The sequence below is a fragment of the Kryptolebias marmoratus genome, linkage group LG2 (genome assembly GCF_001649575.2).
Source record: "Kryptolebias marmoratus isolate JLee-2015 linkage group LG2, ASM164957v2, whole genome shotgun sequence".
NCBI classification, from domain to species: Eukaryota; Metazoa; Chordata; class Actinopteri; order Cyprinodontiformes; family Rivulidae; genus Kryptolebias; species Kryptolebias marmoratus.
This window is the reverse complement of record NC_051431.1, coordinates 29100715-29121439: the sequence shown is the minus strand read 5'-3', so window position 1 is coordinate 29121439 and position 20725 is coordinate 29100715. Positions and strand designations below refer to the sequence as shown.

The following is a 20725-nucleotide window of genomic DNA, read 5'->3' as shown; positions in this document are numbered from 1 at the left end:
GAATAAAATGTGCTGCATGAGTGTTTGTGTGAATAAATGAGGGTTTTGTCGAACCTTGATAAGGTTAAAAAGTGAAATAGGAAAAGTTTCTTCATCCTGCAGCTGATTTTGTTCTTGTGTGTGGGACTGCTGCTGCATCTGTGGCTTTGTGCTCCTCTCTGACTGAATCCTCCCATCGTTCTGCTCAGGACAAAACTGTTTTACTTTACCATGGCCGATGCATAATGTAGTTATGATTATAATGAGCTGCAGTTCCATCATGACTGTGTGCTCAGTTTTACTGAGGATGCTGAGCTTGGAGGAGTTTATCAGCTCTGCCTTAGACAGTAGGAAGAAGCTGCAGACCATCCGCTCATTCACTGAAAGTCTCCAAACTAATCAGAGAAAATAAACACCTAACACCAGGTTCAGATTGTTTTATTATCTTCAGCTCATGTACAGACAATAATAATTATACCAGCTTTAAAGTCATTTCATTAAAACTGGAGTATTTTCTGCAGCCCCCTTCATTGAATGTGCAGCAGCGCCCTCTGCTGTTCACTTAGGAAAGTGGAAACATTTCCAGCACCTGGCATTAACAGGCCTCAGGCAGGAGAAAAACACTGGAACTAAACTGCAAATTGCATTTTTATGGTGAAAATGGATGTAAACAGTATTAAAAAGTTGTATACTGTATATTGATTCCATATATTTTGCACAAACTGCAGATGGTGCTCAGTCAGGCTTTTAAAAAGATGCTGACATTAATAAGAGGTCAGTTTGCTGTGATGGAGGTTTGTGATGATCTGTGCTGAATGCCATATGGACAATCTGAGAAGCTGAACTGCTCCTCTGACCTCACACAGGAGCTAAAGCTCTACTATTAGAAGTGTCTTTTTCTGAGTCTGCCTTGTTCGGCCATCTTTGTCTGTTAAAACCTTTTTTTTTCACACAGACAGTTAATATAGTAAACTGAACATCCAGTTCTCTGGAGACAAGCGTCAGACTGATGTGCTGGAATCTCAAACACAAAGCTGTTGGTTAACTATCTCTAAAGGGAAGGAGGGAATATTTCATTATTTAAATTTGAGGAGCCATCTTTTACATATTATACTCCCTTTAAATAAAGTTGTAAAGCAGTTTCTTTGTTGAGCTCGCGATTACTGCTACATTTCTCAGCAGCATTGTAATGACTTCATTATCAGACATCTTTTTAGGCTGAGCTGCACACTCAGACAGATGCTACTGTCTTTATATGGTTTATTTTGCAGTAAATGGATGCAACAAAACAAAAACCCAAAACACAGACACACAAGGAGCTCGAGAGTAAAAATAGTTTATTTAAAGAAAAGAGACAAAAACAAAGGGCTGACGTGGCAGCAGAGACTACAGAACAAAAACTCACAAGAAACGGCAAAACCAGGAACACGAGGAAACCAGACTGAGCATGACAACAAACAATGAACCAGTGGGTATGTGAAGTAGAGAACTGGGTTTTAAAGACATGGGCTGATGAGGAAGTGGACACAGGTGAACTGATTAGCAAACGAGGGACAGGCGTATGACAGGTGCAGATGGGTGTGGCAGGCTGACAGGGAGTGAACAGAGGACAGGTGAATAATGACATAAGACAGAGGGCACAGGGAGCAAAACTAAACATCAAACTAAACACAGGAACAACAAAGAAATCAAAAAGAATTACAGAAACAATAAACCTAATACAAAAAAACCCTAAAACTAAAACAAATCCTGACAAAAAGAGCCAGTATCACTTCTGTGTTATCTCTCCACCGGCTTCTTGTTAAATACATAAAGTCTTTTGTTTGTTTTTGAAGCTTTGCATGGTCTGCCACCTGAATATCTGTCTGAACTTTTCTGCCCTTATCCAAACTCTAGATCTCTTAGATCTTCTGAACAACTCCTTTCAGACGTTCCACGCTCTCGACTGGTCCGTAAGTGAGATCAGGCCTTTGCTGTAGAGTTGTCTTCCCAAACTGTGGAGCCGTCTTCCACTCATAATCTGTTGAAGCTTTTAAAACACCTCTTAAGACACATTTATTTTCTTTGGCTTTTAATTTAAGCAAAATAAAACAGATCCTATCATCATCCAGTGGAGATCATACTTGTTATTATTTAGACACCATGCATCCTCCTTGGTGAGCCTCGTTTCAGCTGCTTCTGGATCAGCTTCTTATTGAACCTCTTAAACCAATTCTCCTTCACTTCTGTTAAAAATCTCTCACTGTAGAAATGTGGAATGAGTTGTGTTCAGTATGACTGTGTTAACAGTTGCTATTCAGATCCAGTCCGTTGAAGAAAAAGCTAAAAGAGAAAGAAAAACCTGCATCTCTTAGCAGATATGCGTGGCTTTGCATTCAAGGATCTCCTTTTTGTTAACTTGTCTGACTTGAATTATTTTGCAAAACCCATCTGCAGATTTCAAAACGATCTTTCTTTAACTGATTCCTGTTACCTGTCCAACGGAGAGAAGGCGCAGTCCTCTGACCTCTCCTACGGCTCTGAGCTGCAGCTGAAGCTGTGGAAAAAGAGCTGAGAGCTTGTGGGCCTTCAGGAGGCCTGATGCAGCCTGATGGGACCGTCACACTGAAGAACTCCACAACCTCATCCATCATCAGGGCCACTGAGGACAAGACTGAACCTCTGTCTGAACTTTGGATTCACAAAGTGTCCAACTCTTCTCATCCAGGTGTCCTTTACCAAAATTCACTTTATTTTTATTCATGCAGTAACAATTTACAACAGAAAATTTGCAAAGAGAAAAATCCCACTGAGCATCAACAGGAACATTTCCCACAAAGTAAAAGCTGAGATTCTGTAAGATAGACATTTCAAAGGATCTGCTTTACTACATCCCAGCTGCTTGTTTCCACAGCCCAGTTCTATGTGAGACAGTAGAGCTGTTCTCAGATCAGTTCCCACTGCAGCACTGAGAGTCATCTCCACTTCTTCTGATTCCTCTGTCAGTCACTGCTGGATGAAGCTCTCCTCTCCTCTCCCCCTCCCAGAAACAGTCCAGTCAGAGTCTCTCTGCATACAAGCTGCTGCTGCTTCAGCCTCTGTGGATCATCAGGACACAGCTCATCTTCTCCCAGAAACACACCATCATCTTCCTTGGCTCCTGCAGGAAGGTCACCACTTCCATCTGTGGAGAGAAGAAGAGATAAATGAGTCTTTCAGAGACGTTCCACATTGTTTTAATAATTACAGACCTATATTGATTCTGCCATGTTTTTCTAAAGTTTTTGAAAATATAGTGTACAAAAGGATTCTCCATTATTTAGTTTATAATTCAATTCTTTACGAACACCGATATGATTTTAGGAAGAATCACTCTACATACATGGTTTGCTCCTCCTGGTTGATAGTGTTACCTCTGAACTTGAAAATAATGAATTCTCCCATAGTATTTTCATTGATTTATTAAAAGCATTTGACAGCGTGTATCATCATATCTTAATGCAGAAACTTTATAATTTCATGGTATTGTTTACAAATGGGTACAAATGGTTTTACAAATGGTTAAATAGCTATATTTGCAATAGGCAACAATTTGTTAGCTTTAAGGGTTGCAATTCTAACAGAGCTAAGATACTTTGTGGAGTTCCCCAAAGCTCCATTCTTGGGCCACTGTTATTTCTGATTTACGTAAATGATTTATCAAACATTTCCAATGTTCTTTCACCAGTCATGTCTGCTGATGATACGATCCTGCTTCTTTCTCATTTACATTTTGATTCACTTTTGAAAAATGCAAATCTTGGTTTGAGTGCCTACGCTTCATTGTTTAGAGTAAAAAAATTATCTTTAAATCTAAAACAATCAAATTTCATGATTTTTTGCGGTAGAAAGTCATATAATGGAAAATGTTCATAAAAGTTTTATTGATGGCATAATGATATGACAATTATCATCACCAACATTTCTTGGCGTTATTGTTCATGAGAGCTTAAGTTGGAAATATACTGATTGGATTTGGAGAAAAATGCATGAATCTATTGGTATAATAAAGAGGGTTCGTCATTATATCACTGCAGAATGTTTGTTTACACTTTATTGTAATCTGATATACCCATATTTATCTTATTGTAATATAGTTTGGGGAAGTACTTTTCTCATACCTTCGCATAAAATTTTGGGTCTTCAAAAACGCTTTGTTAGAATTGCAACTCAATCAGACTATCATTGTCCTTCTTTTCCTGTGTTTAAGAATCTACAGATACTTACTATCTATAACATTAACATTTTTCAAATTTGTATCTTATAAAACTCAAGAAGAGATGCCAATGTATGCAGTTTCATTCTTACCCAACTTTTATCTAAATATCAGACCAGTAAATTCAGTTTTCTCTCCGATACAGGGGTGCTTAACTTTGAAATGACTTTTCGCACTTGGTAAAAGGCAGGCCTTCTGTAAAAGAGTTGAAACGTTATTTAAAACTGTATTTATTTAAAGAGTTGTGATTGTCACTTTTTTATTGTTACATATTCTATTTTAAATTTCAATTACTGCTTTGTAGATGTGTTTCTATTTTTTTATGTTTGTACTTCATAAATTTATGATCAACTGATGAAGGATTGAAGGATTCCTGAAACCAGTCCCTGTTCTCCTTTAAGAGATTCATTCAGAAATACAGCTACTGAGAAGCTGCAGGTTTACAGGAAACACTGAATCTTTGCTTTGAGAAGAACTGGGTTTAGCCAAATTCTGCTGAAAGCAGCAGGAACGACTCCAACCTTCTACTGACCTCAGAGTCTGCAGGCTGTAGGCTGGACTCTTCACAAGATTCAACAGCTGCTGAACATCTGTATCATGCAGGTTGTTGTATCTCAGGTCCAGTTCTTTCAGATAGGAGGGGTTGTAATTCAGAGCTGAGCCCAAAGAAGAACAGCTGATCTTTCACAAACTGCAATATGACAATCTGAATAAAGAATAAAACATGTAAGTTAAAAAAAAACAAAACAAGACTTTTAAAGATGCTGAACTCATTCAGAGTTTCATTAAAATTTGGTTGGTGATTCAGAAGATATTTTGCTAATAGTACAACCACCCCCTTCTCTGAACTCTGAAACAAGTTAAAACAGCTTTCAGTTGGATCAATGTTTTTTCAAACTAAACTATTTGAATTATTGAAATTTAATCAGTAATAATAAATAACTGTTAGTTTCAACTCTGCTTTTATTGTGAAAGCCATGACTTTAACTATGAGCTGAAAATCAAGTGTGTCAGAGTTTCCAAGTAAATGAGCCAATGTTTAATATTTTATGTTGAATTAAAGCCCAGAAGAAGAAACCAGAGTTTCTTCTGAAGCTCCCCAGTGTGGATCAGTATAATATCAGCCTTATGTCGGCACTTTAGTGTCACCACAACTTTCACATCAGATTCATCTCAGCACACAACTAAATAAAGGCCCAGCATTCCTTGAAGGAATGCATATCGCCCGCCACCTTTCATGTCAGAGTTTTAGACTAAGATCATCTTATGATGAGAAATGATGGAGTTGAAGCTGTTTTGCTTAAATATTAGAAATCACAATTTGTGCGATCTAAAGTGATCTTGTCTGATCTGTTTGTGCTCAGAGTCTGTGTTGGAAAAGACTGTCAGCTACTACCACACCAAATTTAGCTCAATATCTGTAAAACTGACAAAGTTATAGACATTTTTGTTTGCTGAAATTAGGACTGTTACTATTGACTATTTTAAGTTTGATTATTTTAAATGATTATTTTTTCTTCAACAATCATAATATATCGTTTATATTTTAGTACATTTTATTTTTAACAGTCAACTTTAGCATTTACAGTGTATCACAAAATGAAATGTAAACAAATTTAAGAACAAACAAAACAGACAAAAACATTATCACTTGGCCTTCAGCGCCGGGTGATAAACATGTCTGACCTCAGAGTCTCCAGTCTACAGTTTGGACTCTCCAGTCCAGCAGACAGAATCTTCACTCCTGAATCCTGCAGGTTATTGGAGCTCAGGTCCAGTTCTGTCAGATGGGAGGGGTTGTACTAGAGTGGAGCCGGGACCTTTAGAGCCTGTGTAAAAGGGGCATATGTCTCCCCCTTTCCTCATTTACAGTGCTTTCCTGTCACCCTCTGGCCTCCGCATGCCTGAATGTCAGCCAAATGTATTTGGATCCCAGCCTCTATGTCAGCCATGTCTTCTCTCAACCCCTATCACTATTTAGCCTCCATTCACTTGTCTTCCACTTTCTTGTCCCTCTTCAGGCCCTCTTGTACTTCATCTGACAAAATTCTGCCCTCATCAAAATCTCACTTTATGTCCCACTTGGTGTTCACCTACTTTTCTAACAAATATCTCCCTCTTCTGACTTGACACTTCTTACCTGTGCATGTATCTGTACTTTCCTTCCATCATCTTTTCACTGTCACTCTTTTTCTTTACTTATCTTACTGTGCAGCTCCATTCTCCTGCCTTTTCTGCTATTCTGTATGCTCAATCAGTGGCTCGGCATATTTCCCCCAACAATCCAGTCTAGGGAGGCTGCCTATTCCATCTGAATGCAGCCTGGGAGACGTGAACCCCTGCCAGCTTCTGATGTCATTACTGAAACACAACAAAGTCAGATAGGCAGACTTAAGCATACACACACACCAACAGCACATGTGCATATATGCACACACACATTTATAGCAGGTTGCATATAGGTGAACTTGAGCATATATACAAACATGACTATGGGGGGAAAAAATCTGCCAAATTAACCATTTTTTTAAATTTAAAAAACATACACCGCCATTGGTATTCATAACTACATGTGATTTACGACAAAAAGCAAACTGTTTTCAGGCTCTAATCAAGAGGTGGAAACCCTATATTCTTTGAAATTCAAACTAACAAAAACACATTCTGAAAATAAACCACTGGAGAGTTCAAAAGCAAACTGCTGTGGCAAAATATATTTACATTTTGTGCACATGAAATTTCAGTACCTAACTAATATAAAAGTTTTTTAATTAATGCTCTCACTTTTTCAAGGTGTTATTATGAAAGCCCTTTTATTGTTGAAATACTCCCTATGCTCAATTGCATTTGTAATATATGAAAGGTAAACAAATTTTGTTAGGAAAGGAAAAATTCCAGCAATGTATGAACTTAATGAGATAGTCTCTTTAAGACTTAGACAGCTCAGATTTAGATTCAAAAACACTGTTTGCTTGTAAGTACTTTTGTTACTATAAGTTTTTTTTGCTTGGTGGTGATAACTGGCTAAGTGTTACATTTAGGACATGTTAGAGTGGTGGTATACCTTTCTCTCTAAAGCTGCCCTTCTCATCCTCTTTTGTTCTCAAAGGACTTCTCGGAAGCGTCTCCACAGACACATTATGCTTGAGCTGATGTGATTAGTTTTAAAGCTTATAGGATACAGATGAAAGGATACAGATGGAAGCCCTCTGTTGGCTTTTCCCACTGACAGTTGAATAGGCTCTCTGTCCCTGTGAGAATACCCAACAACTCATTGTCTGTGGCAGACTTATGAAGCACTGTACCAAACATGGGCACCTCAGAGAAAAGAACTCCTTTACAGTGATCAGTATTACCTGAAGAGAAGTGAATGAATTTGATCACTATTGACAGAAAAAGGCAGTGATACAATAGGTCCAAATTACATACAAAAAAAATGTTCCTGAAAACTATCACTTGGTTAAAAACATAGTGTTCACTACTTACTACTTTGCAGTTTTTAGTATGTTCATCCAGTAAGTTGGATGAAGTGGTAGTAAGTGTTCCCAGGGGTGTGGTGGGGGGTTTAGGGGTTCTGGAGTTGTGACTGGAGCAGACCTTAAAGATAACAACTTAATTCAAACCATCAAAATCCATCCATCCATTTTCTTTACCAGCTTTTTCCTTTCTGGGTTGTGGGGGAGCTGGTGTCTATACACAGCAATCACTGTGCAGGAGGCTACATCAAAGGGGCACTTAGAGACAAACTATAATTCACACTCTCGTTCACACCTAAGGACATTTTACAGTTACCAGTTAGCCTAAAATACATGTTTTGGTCTGTGGGAGGAAACCCATGTGTGCAAAGGGAGAACATTCAAACTCCACACAGAAAAGCCGAGAGGAGAACCTGAGATCTTCCTGTGAGGTGATAGTGCTAACTACTGCTTCACTAAGGTGCCCAAATCATCAACATTTCAACTAGATCCCATCCCAACCTCACTGGTCAAGGAGGTTTTTTTATAATTACCATTCCTGTTTTAGATCTGATAAATCTGTTTATGGTGAATGATTCATGGTTCTGTACTACAGACTTTTGGTAATGCTTCCTTTTACAGTCCCCTAATTACCATGTAATTAACAGGTAAGTACATAAAATTTCAGTTTAAATTTAAGAAAAGTTTGGAAATCCATATTCTACATGACACTGTTGTAATTGCAATCAAAGATGGTTTGACAAAGTCAGGACAGCTACTTACGTCTGCATGACACCATTCTGTGAGAAAATGGGGAAAAACTGGAGGGGTGTAAAACTTTAACAAGCTATTGCATGTAGAATGTACTGTAACATGTAAATCAACAAAAACCTATTCTGGCTGACATGAAGACATATTTTTAAAATAAAATGTTACACTTTATAACATGCTCTTATGTCTTTAAATAAGCGTCCAAGAATGCCAGACCAATGCTCTTTTGCAAGCCATTGGTTCCACTCTATGAACCTTAGATTCATTTTCAAGGCCTTCTCTATTAGATTTCCTCTGTATCAGTAGATGTCCTCTTTACAATTTCGCCATCCCCTCTCAATGTGCTTTGTATGAGCACCACTGGCAGGTTGAACAAAATGTCTTTGGTGATTTACCTGATAGTGATTGTACCCATTATGTAACAAACCACTGTATGCACCGCAGCAGTCACTGATCACTGAACTTCCAGGTTTGACATACTTTCTTATTATTGGAAGCAATCTCCTCCTGGATCGATTTTTCACAAGTTTTAATATTGGTTGCCTTGTAGACTTTTTAACTTCCAGAATTCCAAAGACCCAGGAATGTCTTCTCCAGGTTAGTACACGTCTCCCATGTCCATACTGAAAAATAAGCAAATGTCAGCAAAAAACATTTCCTCAGAACGACACAACTAAGATCACAAACTACAAGGTTACAGTCAATAGAGACAAAGATCTTGGTAGAAATTTAATGTTCTACTGGTGATATATGGTTTACCTGATACATGACATACTTGCACCAGTTTTAATGGCTTTTCATTTTCAACTCATGTAACGTTTGAAAGCCAAACACAATAAACCACTATAAACAAAAGCAATAATACAGACAAATTAAGTAAAACTTTACCTTTCCTTTGTGTCTGAATTTGCTTTCATCTATGGCCACAAAAGCACCTCTTCCTCCAACTTGCATTTGCCTTTGTCTCTCAAGTCGCTTTACCAGTGGTTCATAGTTAATAATTAGTTTAAGAAAATTTATGCTAAAAAACTTAAAATGTTTGGATTTGAATTCAATCGGAGTGAGACAACCGATCTTCGTTATATTGTACGTGCAGAATACGTGACGTAGTGAGTCCTCTCACCATAAAACAAGCTTTGACATATTTTGTCAGGTAAAGTTTTGAAAAATAAGGGAGAAAACAGGTCTTATAAATGCTAAATGTGTCCTACAGGCTTGTGTCTTGGGAGACCTCCGTCTTTGTAAGTATTGGTGAGTTCAGGAAGCACTTGTGCATATGTACTTTATAATGTTGCTTCTGTTGTTTTAATTCATGTAAACACACAGTTGTGATACATTAGTATATGTTTTGGTATATGTCTATTTTGGACTTATAGCACCCCCTGGAGAAAACTCCACCAGCCGCCACTGCACAGAACAAATTTTACACAAAACTGTAGTCACTTTGTTAGTGATTTGCTGCTTCCAGTCACCCCATCCTCTAGCATGTCAATCTGTCTCCTTCTCAATCCCTGTGACAGACTAAGACAAAACGTGAAAATTACTAATGCAACTATGTGACAGAAAATTATATGTGCAGAAAGAGAGTTTGACAGTGTATAAAGTTTATTTTACCTACACATAATGTTCATCCATGAGGGCAGTGAAATGTGAGATCTAGAGGAAATTGACCCCTCTCTGAGATCGAGTGATGGCTCTGCCTATGTGTGTCGCCTTTCTGCAGCTTCAGAGTTATTTCAATTAAAGAAGACGGTGAGATAGAAAATTTGATACAAATGAAATCATTCTTACTATTCTTTATTACTATCATTGTTGGGATATGACTTAACTCTATGTAATCTATATTTAAAACAGTCTTGTGCTAACTGCTTACATAATGTTCTTCATTTATCTATTGATATTTGCAAGATCTATATGTATTGCCTTAGACATACTGTAAAAACATTGTACAACAACTCTTTAAAAGGGAGTACTTACCATACTGTCTCTGAAACTGCCTTTACTGTTTGGAAGAGTGGGTTGCAAAATCCTGCGACACGTAAAAAATCTTGTATATACGCGCAACAGTACATGGTACTTGAAGACAGAAGACGCAGCTAGCAAACGAACCTGACATCTTCTGAAACTCAGGTAAAGTTTTTTAACCACATTAGTCGAAGAATTCTTCTCGTCAGCGGAGCTATGTGTAATATTTCTTATATTGCCAAAGTGGTATGTGAAACTTAATGAATATGATATGTATTATTTACATTGGTAACTTTTAAACATGCACTGACTAATGTAAGCTAACAGTTCTTATGTCAGTTAGCAAGGAGACCGGTTTTTATAAAATTGCATTTTTTAACACTGAGTTCTAGTGACTCTTTAATCATTTTGATGTGGAGCTTTATCTTAGGTTGGAGGGAGAAAGTTATTAGAGCGGGACAAAGCTCGTCATTTGATCTGTGCAGTTCAAATCAGTACACACTACACAGAGAAGAAAAAAAAACTTTGAAGCCTCAGTACTATTACATTGTCACTGCATTGCCTATAATTACTACCAATTACCAATACCTGCAGAATCATAAAACAATTTCACAAAAAAACTATCTTGATCCTTATATAAATTAATCAAATGTTAACAAAAAAGCTAATAAAGTCGATTGTCATTTCTTAAATGATTTTTATTTTAGAGCTGGATTGTTACAATTTATTGTATCCATTGACTTTTTTGTAGCTTATGTCAGTAAATGTCAGATGAGCTTTATAAAGTCCCACTCTTGTAAATCAATGCATGAGCATTTATTGCTCCTGTGGTGGAGTGACTTATAAACACTAGACAATCTTTTATCTTGTTCAGTGTTTTTTTTTATCTTTTAGCATAGACCTCAACCTAATTAAAAATTAAGCTATATTATAAGCTAAATTTGTGAGGATTTGAGTATTCTGTCTCCGCCTGCTGGCGAGACAGAGCACTCTTCCCCCCCTCAGCTGTAACCTATCTGCTTAACGAGCCATACCAGTACTTAAGTCTTAAGTTGGATCCAGGTCTTCGCTGGAGCATCATGCCTACTCGGTAGATACTCAAGCCTAAGTACTGAAGGATTGAAATTTTTGTGCTTTGCTAAGATCTTTGTTTTGTTTTTTGTTACCTATGTGCTTCAGGAATCACATGGCTGAACTTGTGTAAATACTAACCTGTCTGGATCCTGCGGTTCACCTACCTGAGGACTTACCTGTTGCCAACTCACAGCGGAACGTCATCATCTCCAAGCCTCTTCTCTCCTCTACACCTGTTAGAAAGAAAGAAACAGTTACTAATGAACAATCAATCATGTGAAAGAATACTATCGGTACCTGAGACTCACCTGGCTCCCTTCCCTCCGTCTTTCAGATTCTCCTGGTCAAACTCTTGAACGCCTGTAAATATTGTAAATAAATTTACTTACCTTGCATCCTGCCTCCGTGCCTGCTTTCTGGTTCCGTTCTTTATGACAATCCTGGTTTATGTCAATATTATCGCTATGTTTTGTTACATAGACATGCCACTTACAAGGAGGGTTCGAGGCAGAGGTGAAAACAGGGGGCTAAGTGTCCAAGGTCCAGAAGGCAACCCAGAGCATTGTGAAAGTGAAAGTATATTCTATGACAGCTGAGTTTATCTAGAACTAAATTAAGTTCTTGTAGGCATAATCCTCTTTCTTATATCATTGTTTTGGGATCACTTGGTAGTACTGTGTATAGTTGGAAAATGTAGAAATGTGTTCTGTAAATAACAAAATATTAATCCATTTTTAGTTGTTGATGTTCCACAAAATGCATTTGCTCCCACCATGAAGAAATTTCAAGAAGATTTTAAGTTACTGAAAGAGGAGACTCGTCTTCTGAAGAAGGAGAATCGTCTTTATCGTCCTGAGGGAAAAAAATAAGTCTAGAGAAGGCTGACCCCAAAACGTCAACACAAGGTATTCTTTTTTTAAGTCATGGTTTGACTTAAACAATTAAAAGAAACACACTCAATCTCAATGACCAAGATGTTTTTCTGAAGATGTTTTTTTGGGGGGGAAATGGCTCTCCCATTTGATTCTGTGTTCATCACAGTTAAAAAAAAAATTGTATATACTTGCAGTATACTATACTATATACCAAAAGGTTGTTAAAAAATTGTAAATACATTATTGCAAATGTAAACATTGACATATATTAAATTCTAAATGGCATATAGTTGAGGATTAATGACTACTAACTCAATCTATATGGGTATATAAGACTGCTAAGAGCTTCTTATTGTCTTTAAGGGATGAAGAAAAGGCAGCTGTCTGATACATTAGATTCCTCAAACACTTCCGATATGATGTCAGACTCCTCCCTGGAAAATGTGAGAATGAAAAAGAGGAAGAAGCAAAATGCTAAAGCTGCTGCATTTGGAAGAAGATTCTTGGCCAATACTGTCTATAGCAACCAATGTTTTCTTGATATTTTGCTTTACTGAATCCTTCTGAGTTCATACAATCAATAATTCAGGCTTCGAATCAGAATCAGAAAATCTTATTTTACTTTTTGTGTATTTCATTTTAAAGTTCTCAGTTTCTGGGCATGATAAATCAAACGAAATGAAACTGACAAGAACCAGTTTTTAGACCCGGCACTGGAGGGCAACGAATTCAAGGCATGTTCAACCCACGAAAGGGCTGAAGTCCACTTGGTTGGGTCCTGTTCGCACAACATCCTTAGTTTAGTCTCTACCTCCTGATTACAGCATTCCATTTGCCTGTCAGACTGTGGGTGAAAACCAGAGGACAGGCTCACCTGTATTCCCAGCTGAGCACAAAACTCCCTCCAAACCGGGAGACGAACTGGTGCCCCCGGTCGGAGACAATATCCCTTGGTAGTCCATGGAGCCGAAAAACATCTCTGGCTAAGATCTAGCTGAGCTCCTTTGATGAGAGCAACTTCTGTAAAGGGACCAGGTGAGTCATCTTGGAAAAACGGTCAACTATGGTAAGCAAGGTGGTGTTACCCTAAGAGCTAGGCAGTCTGGTGATTAAGTCCATTGAGATGTGGGACCAGGGACGACGAGGTATTGGAAGGGGACGGAGGAGACCTGCAGGAGGTCGGCGAGAGGGTTTGGCCTGGGAGCAGGTCCAGCAGGGTGCCACAAACTCTTTCACATCCTTTACTAGGCCCTTCCACCAGAACTGGGACTGTACCATCCTACGAGTCCTTGGCACTCCTGGGTGACAAAACAGATGAGACATATGGCAAAACTTGAGTACCTCAGGGATGAGATGTTCCGGGACAAAGAGACGATGGGGTGGACAGCCTTGAGGGTGTAGATTGGCCTCCCTGACCCGTCCCTCAATGGTCAGTCGGGAGACCGCCAGACGGGCGGACTTGGGAAGGACGTAATCTCTCGAAGGGCTGGCCTCACTGGACCGTTCATGGAGCCTGGACAAAGCATCGGGCTTGGTGTTCTTAGAACCGGGTCTATAGCACAAGGTGAACACAAAATGTGAGAAGAAGAGAGCCCACCTGGCTTGTCTTGGGTTTAACCTCTTGGCAGTTCTTAGGTAAAGGAAGTTCTTGTGGTCAGTCCAGACCAGGAATGGTTCCTTGGCCCCCTCGAGCCAGTGCCTCCACTCCTCTAGAGCCAACTTGATGGCCGAAGAAGCTCTCGATCCCCCATGTTGTAGTTCTGTTTAGCAGGCGTTAGACTTCTAGAAAAGAAGGCACAGGGGTGGATCTTATTGTCGTCATACCTCTGGCTCAGAATGGCGCCAAAACCAGAGTCCGAAGCATCAACCCCAGGAGAATGTAGGATAGGTGACGAGGTGAATTACTGTTTTAGTCTTATGAATGCTTGGTCCGCAGTTGGATTCCACTTAAACTGAGTCTTAGAAGAAGTGAGTGCATGAAGGGTTGATTGCTGATTGCTGTGGCATTAAACCAGAAGGCGTGGCAGGAACAGAGAGGCTGTGACACGAGGCGTGGCAGGAACAGAGAAACTGTGACATAAACGTCCATATACGTTACATATATGCATACAGTGCCTTTAAAAAGTCCATCCATCCATTTTCTACCGCTTATCCATGGTCAGGTCATCGATGCAACAGGTCCAGGAGAGAAACCTAGACATCCCTCTCCCCGGCGACACTCTCCAGCTCCCCCTGGGGGATTCTAAGGCCTTCCCAGGCCAGAGCAAAAACATAATCTCTCATGTGAGTTCTAGGTCTGCCTCAAGAACTCTTCCCAGTGGGACATGCCTATAAAAACTCCAAAGGGAGACATCCAGGAGGCATAATAACTAGATCCCTGAACTACTTCAACTGACTCCTTTTGATGAGAAGGACCAGTGACTGTGCTCCAAGCTTCCCCCAGATGATGGAGCTCCTCATCTTCTCTAAAGCTGAGCCTGACTAACAGTTTGCTACTTTTTCTTACAAGGGAAGCTCATTTCAGCCGCTTGTATCCAGGATCTTGTTCTTTCGGCCATGATCCAAACCTCTTAACCATAGTTGAAATGTAGACCCATAAATTGAGAGTTTTGTCTTTTGTCTCAACTCTTTCTTCACCACCACTGACGGAAGCAATGTCCTCATTAGTGAAGACGAGGCCCCGATCCATCGATCCATCTCCTGCTCCATCCTACCATTACTTGTGAACAAGACTCCCAGATACTTGAACTCATCCACGTGAGGCAGAGATTGACCCCCGACCCTGAGAGAACATTCCACCTATTTCTGGTTCAAAACTTTTGCCTCAAACTTAGAGGAGCTGACTCTCATCCCAACTGCTTCACACTCAGCTGCGAACTGTCCCAGTGCATGCTGAAAGTCATGGCCTGAAGATGCCAAAAGAACCACGTCATCTGCAAAAACAGAGACCAGACTCTGAAGTTCCCAAACCAGACACACTCCTCTCCCCAACTGCTCCTCGAGATCCTGTCCATTAATGCCACAAACCGGATCGGAGACGAGGGACAGCCCTGGCAGAGTCCAACCCACACAGAGAACGGGTTTGACACAAGTGCAATCCTTTCATTCAGCTCGCCATCAACCTGGCCTGCATAGAAAAACAGGACCATTTTCTTAATAAATATATAATCAAAACATTCTAGTGTGTACACAAATTCAATAAATGGCACTCTTTGCGCTATAAATAATTCCAACAATCATTTTCAGTCAATATGCATATTCTATAAATATAAAGTTCAATATAAATTACATCCATGAAAAATCCAAAAAACATACACCATATAAATTAGTTAACATGAAATGTAAAAACAATCTAAACAAGTGCTCAATAAATATTGTTCTCCAGTTGGCTGTTCACAGCTAGTATGGGCGTCTAGATCTAAATAGCAGTTAGTAATTTCACAGCTACACAAAACAAACACTCAATGTCATCTATAAGCTAACCGCTAAGTGACACGGAGAAACACTCACCAAGTCCACAGTTTCTATCTTATATAACATTTTTTTAATCTCTTCTCGGCTAGTGGTAGTTGGCTCCTGCAGCTCTGCTCCTCCCAACACATTCTAATCTTTCCTACTTCCCCCTCCAGCTGATATACCTAACAGGCTGTGGTGGAGCATGTGACCCTGATACTCAACAGCGATTGGCTGTTCAGTAGTCTCGCGAGAACTAATGATGGTACATTTGAACTGTTGCGAGATTTGATAGATAAAGGGGATAAAGAGTGGAAAGTCCAGAGAATGGAAGTTAAAATTTACACCTGGGTTACAGTATATGTATGTAAATGATCATATAAATGTACTTTCACACCATGTGTTAGACATGTATTCATGGTTCCCGAATGTTTGAATTAACTATATACTTATCCTGCAATGCATTAATAATTAATTAATTTGTTAATGTATACAAAGCACACAAGTTTTTGCCTCTTATTCACAGCATTTGTCTGACTACTCTTTTGTGGACTGTTGTCAGTCTTAACTGACAACAGTCCACCAATATAATAGACAACCAATCAATTTTTAACCCTTAGATCACTTGTTCTATCTCTTTCTCATCTTTGACGTAAATTCTACACTTCTGCTTTAGATTTAAGCCATCTCTCAAGTTATAAGGATTGAGACTATTTGTTTGCAGCAGGCCATGTACTCTGAGGTGCTCCATAAAGTTGTCCCTGGATTGTCTCGGTTTTTTATTTAGCAGACAGTCCACATGTCCTATAGAAAGCAACTCCATCTCATATGGACCATCAAGTGCAGTTAGCATTCCTACCAGCAAATCTACATTAAGAACAAAGCTTTGAAATGCTTTAAATGCACCTGGCTTCACATCAGGAACATTTAAGATAGCAGCAATTTCCCTCTGTATGAGCTGATGGGCTTGCCATAGTGTTGCTGTAGAACTTGCACACAATATTTGTAGTGCTCTGAAAGTTCAGGATGTGGCTGTAGCAGGTGATCTAGAGCCATCTTTAGATCTGCAAACTCTCTCTCACTGTCATGTTCCAGTTTAGGTAGTTTAGGAACTGGGACAGGTTGTGATGAAAGTGGACTAGGTGGTTACCCAGTCATCGCAGATGATGCCAGTCTGACTCTGAGATTAAGTTGGTATCCTGCTACAAGAGGTGGATTTGTCCCTGAGGTTGGTGTTGAAATCATCTGAGTCACATAGGAATCATGTAAACCTGAAGCTAGTTGATGTGTCTGGGTAGGTTGGTAAACTAAATGATGGTTGGCACCATAAGCTTGGTAACAGCTAGGCTGTCCCGCTGATATAGTAGCAACATGATGTCCTGGCTGTGATACTAATCCTTGAGGATGTAGGTTTGTCTGGTATATTGGCCAACTTAAGCTTGGAGGCCCTAAGTGACTTTATATTGGTGTAATATTAGGCTGAAGTGGTAATGTGCAAATGTTAGCTTATTGATATACTGAAGGACCCATGGAAGCTGGAACATGTGGCAATGATGTACTCAAGTGGTGTGCACATAGGGATCTGATGATGCACTGGCAAAATGTGTTGCTGCTGCCCCGAATGCATAGGAACTGTAAAGGGAGACCAGTTTGCTGTCTGAGGCTGCTCTAAGGCTGACGGCTGGGATGATTGATAAGTAATCCCTCCATGTGTTGAAACTGGATTTGGCTGCATCAAACTGGGAATAATTGGTGGTGAAATAGTCTGTTGCATAGAAGTGATCGGCTTTATAGTGGTTGAAATAGTTGGAGGCAAAGCCTGGATTAAGGTAGGCAGAGAAGCCACCATTTGGCCACTAACATATGTGATATTTGGTTGGGAAACATATCCTTCTATACTTTGTGCTTGTTGCAAGGAAGCTGTATTTGCAGGTAGTAGGTCATGAATTGACTGTGATGACGTCATTGATCCACTGATAATTGAACTACCTTCTGATTCAACTTCTTCATCTGAGGCACTATGGCTACTTTCAGCACATACTTCTGTCTGACAGAGCTGCCAGGTTTAAAGTTTCATCAAATCTAAATGTAAGATCATCGATTTGGATTAACTGATGCTTTTTGCCCCTAGCAGTTTCAGACTATGACATTTGTTTAATCACACATGGTTTGTCTATATTTTTTCATTATTAACAAACTGCTCTGGATCACAAACTGATCTCAGGCTGTCAAGCCTGTAGGCAGCTCATGCCTGAATGATAGAACACATTCTCGGCTAAAGTAAAAACTTTTAATTCTCCCCTCCTTCTCTGTGGTGACGTCCTCCTCTCCATTTGCCTTTTCTTTTAAAATTAAGAACAGTTGGGACTGCAGATGGCAAAATGTCCTGCAGTACTCCTCTTTGAAGTGGTCCAAATCCAAGTTCTGATAGTAATTACCACATCAGCACTTATGGATCCAAATCTGACAAAATTTTTGATCTTTTGGGAAGCCAAAAAATGAAACTCCAATGGTATTTTCTGGCTTGTTGGAAGAAGTAACTACAGCACACTGAACCATATTGTATCAGTACTTATCCACTCACTGATGAATAACTGAAAGCTTGTGAACCTAAGTGGCTCTGTGGATGTCACACATCAGGGTGGCACAGAAAAAGCTGAAGACACCCATGTTTTTTTTCAGTGTTCAGCCTTTAAAAAATATATCTAATTGTTTTTTTTTTGTTTTTTTTTTTGTAAATTTTATGACAAGCATATTTTATAATTTCCTTTCAACTGATGTTTGCTTGAATAAATTGAATAAAAAAATATACATTAACTGTATATCAATCTGGATGCCACGATTGTTGCGCAGAGTAGGACAGCTGTTATCCGCCAGAGATTTCAGGCTTTACAGCGCCTTCAGCTGGGGGACAGACGGCATAAACGTTGCAGGGTAAGCTAACACTGTTGTTTATATTCCTACTGTTCGCTCTTCATGCTTGAATCTGGTCACACCCACGACCAATGAGTGAACGGGCGCTAAGCTTGCGCCACCCACCAAAGCAGGGCCGACCTGGCTGGCCCTACTCCGAAGCAGGGACCAAAAAAGCAGGGGCAGCCTAGAAAAAATGCCGGTGGAAACACGCACGGCAAGTGGAGTAGAGTGGAGTTGGGACCTTTAGAGCCCATGTAAAAGGGGCATTACTTTCAATATTTGTAGAACAAAACCACTCTTCCGTGGCAAAACCACTCCAAACTTTCAGTTTCTTGGCCTAACTTGTGTTTACTTGAGTAGAAAATTCAAAAATAAGCGGACATTAATGAGCGGCTCATTAATATTCACAAGCAGCCTGGCTCAGAGCCAGCCAGGCCAAGGTGCATATAGCTGCTGCTGAAGCACAGCTACAGGCTGCCAGGCAAGGCCAGGGCCAAATGCGGGACTTTTGGCTGTCCCGCACAGGGTGATGTGGGACAAGAGACGGGGGGGATAAATGCGGGACAGTTGGCAAGTATGGACTGTATTTGTGGTAACATGGATGACGGTCCAAACACTTCACATGGCTAGTCACCAATGCTAGCAGACTCGGCATACATGCCTAGGTACTGCAGCTGTATTGTGTTGACACTCTGGGATGTGTTACTGACAGCATGTCGTTCTACACCAACAGCTGTAAAGTAGAGGGCAATGTCGCATGATAGTCCATCAGATGTAAAGGAAAATGCCTTGGCATTCTTTGAACTGTTAATCCACTGTGAGAGGATGTCACTGTTCTCTGCTAGTCCATATTTGCCACTGTGGTGAACTAAATCTGGCTCGATGGCCCAATATTAAAGACTGTATTTGGGAATAGCTAGCTAGTAATGAATGAATAATGAACTTACATAGTTTTAGTCACAAAGTCTGTTTGCTTACCAAAGTAATGACAATGTGACTTTGCAAAACATAACACTACTTAAGGACCCCTAGAATGTATTTTGCAGGCTTAGCTACTACCTGACTCACGGTTACCTGTCCAACACTGCCTTCCAGTGGGAATTTAGTACAGCTAGTGCCAAGGTTTAAAAAGCAGAACTTGCTCAATCAGTGAATAGTGTGGTGATTCTGGAGGTGTTTGTATTTTTTGTACTTCCTGGTGGGCCGTCTCGGCGGCTGATTGGCAGCTCTTCTCCACTCCCTCTACACCTGCAGCAGATCAGGCTCATCAGGAGACGTGTGGTACTTAAGGCCGTGGTGGGAACCAGACCAGTGCTGGAGCATTGTTTTGCCTTCGTGGTAAAGTGCTAAGCCTCTTGTGACTTTCTAGTATTCCTGTGAACTCTTCCTGAGCTTTTTGTATTTTTGTGTTTATACCTACCTAGGACAACCTGACCTTTGTGGATCCAGTCTGGTCTGTTTTTTGGAAACCCGCCTCGAAGATAAGCTACCTACCTGTTTGCCTGTGCCTGTCTGCCTGCCTGAAAGGGATACTTACCTGTTGCCTCCTGGAGAATCTGCTAACCTGCTACTGGGAAATACTTACCTCCTATACTCACCTCTGTGCTGTGGACCGCTCTTCGCACCGTAAGAACTCTCACATGGAAATCAACTCTATAACACTTACCTGTTCGCTCACTAAGGAAAACCCAAGACTCACTACGTCCTCTGCTTTCAGGTCCTGGTTCCTGTTATTTTCGCCCCACCTGATTCACTGTAAAATAAACTCACTTCTTGTTACATTGGTCTCCCGTGTCTGTCTGACGCCGAGCTGCTCACTTTAGAAAAGTTCAGAATCCTGAAAAATGGTCAGAGTATAAATTGGGGATCAGTTTTAATCACTACACCAAATTTGAGCTCAATATATATAAATAAATTGGCTGAGTAGCCATTTTTGTATTTGCTAAGGTTGCTTACCTGTGGAACAATTTTGTATGGGGTTGATTCCAAGACTTTTTGAGTAG

The 20725-nt window shown here is 40.0% G+C and overlaps 1 long non-coding RNA gene across 1 annotated transcript; it reads right to left on the bottom strand.

Moving 5' to 3' along the window:
- Nucleotides 1-2940: 2940 nt before the first annotated feature.
- On the bottom strand, nucleotides 2941-4890 carry LOC119618073. Its single transcript, XR_005234591.1, has 2 exons — nucleotides 4746-4890; nucleotides 2941-3142 (listed from the first exon to the last, which is right to left on the bottom strand). It is a non-coding gene; the product is annotated as an uncharacterized LOC119618073 (long non-coding RNA).
- Between the last annotated feature and the right edge of the window lie 15835 nt (nucleotides 4891-20725).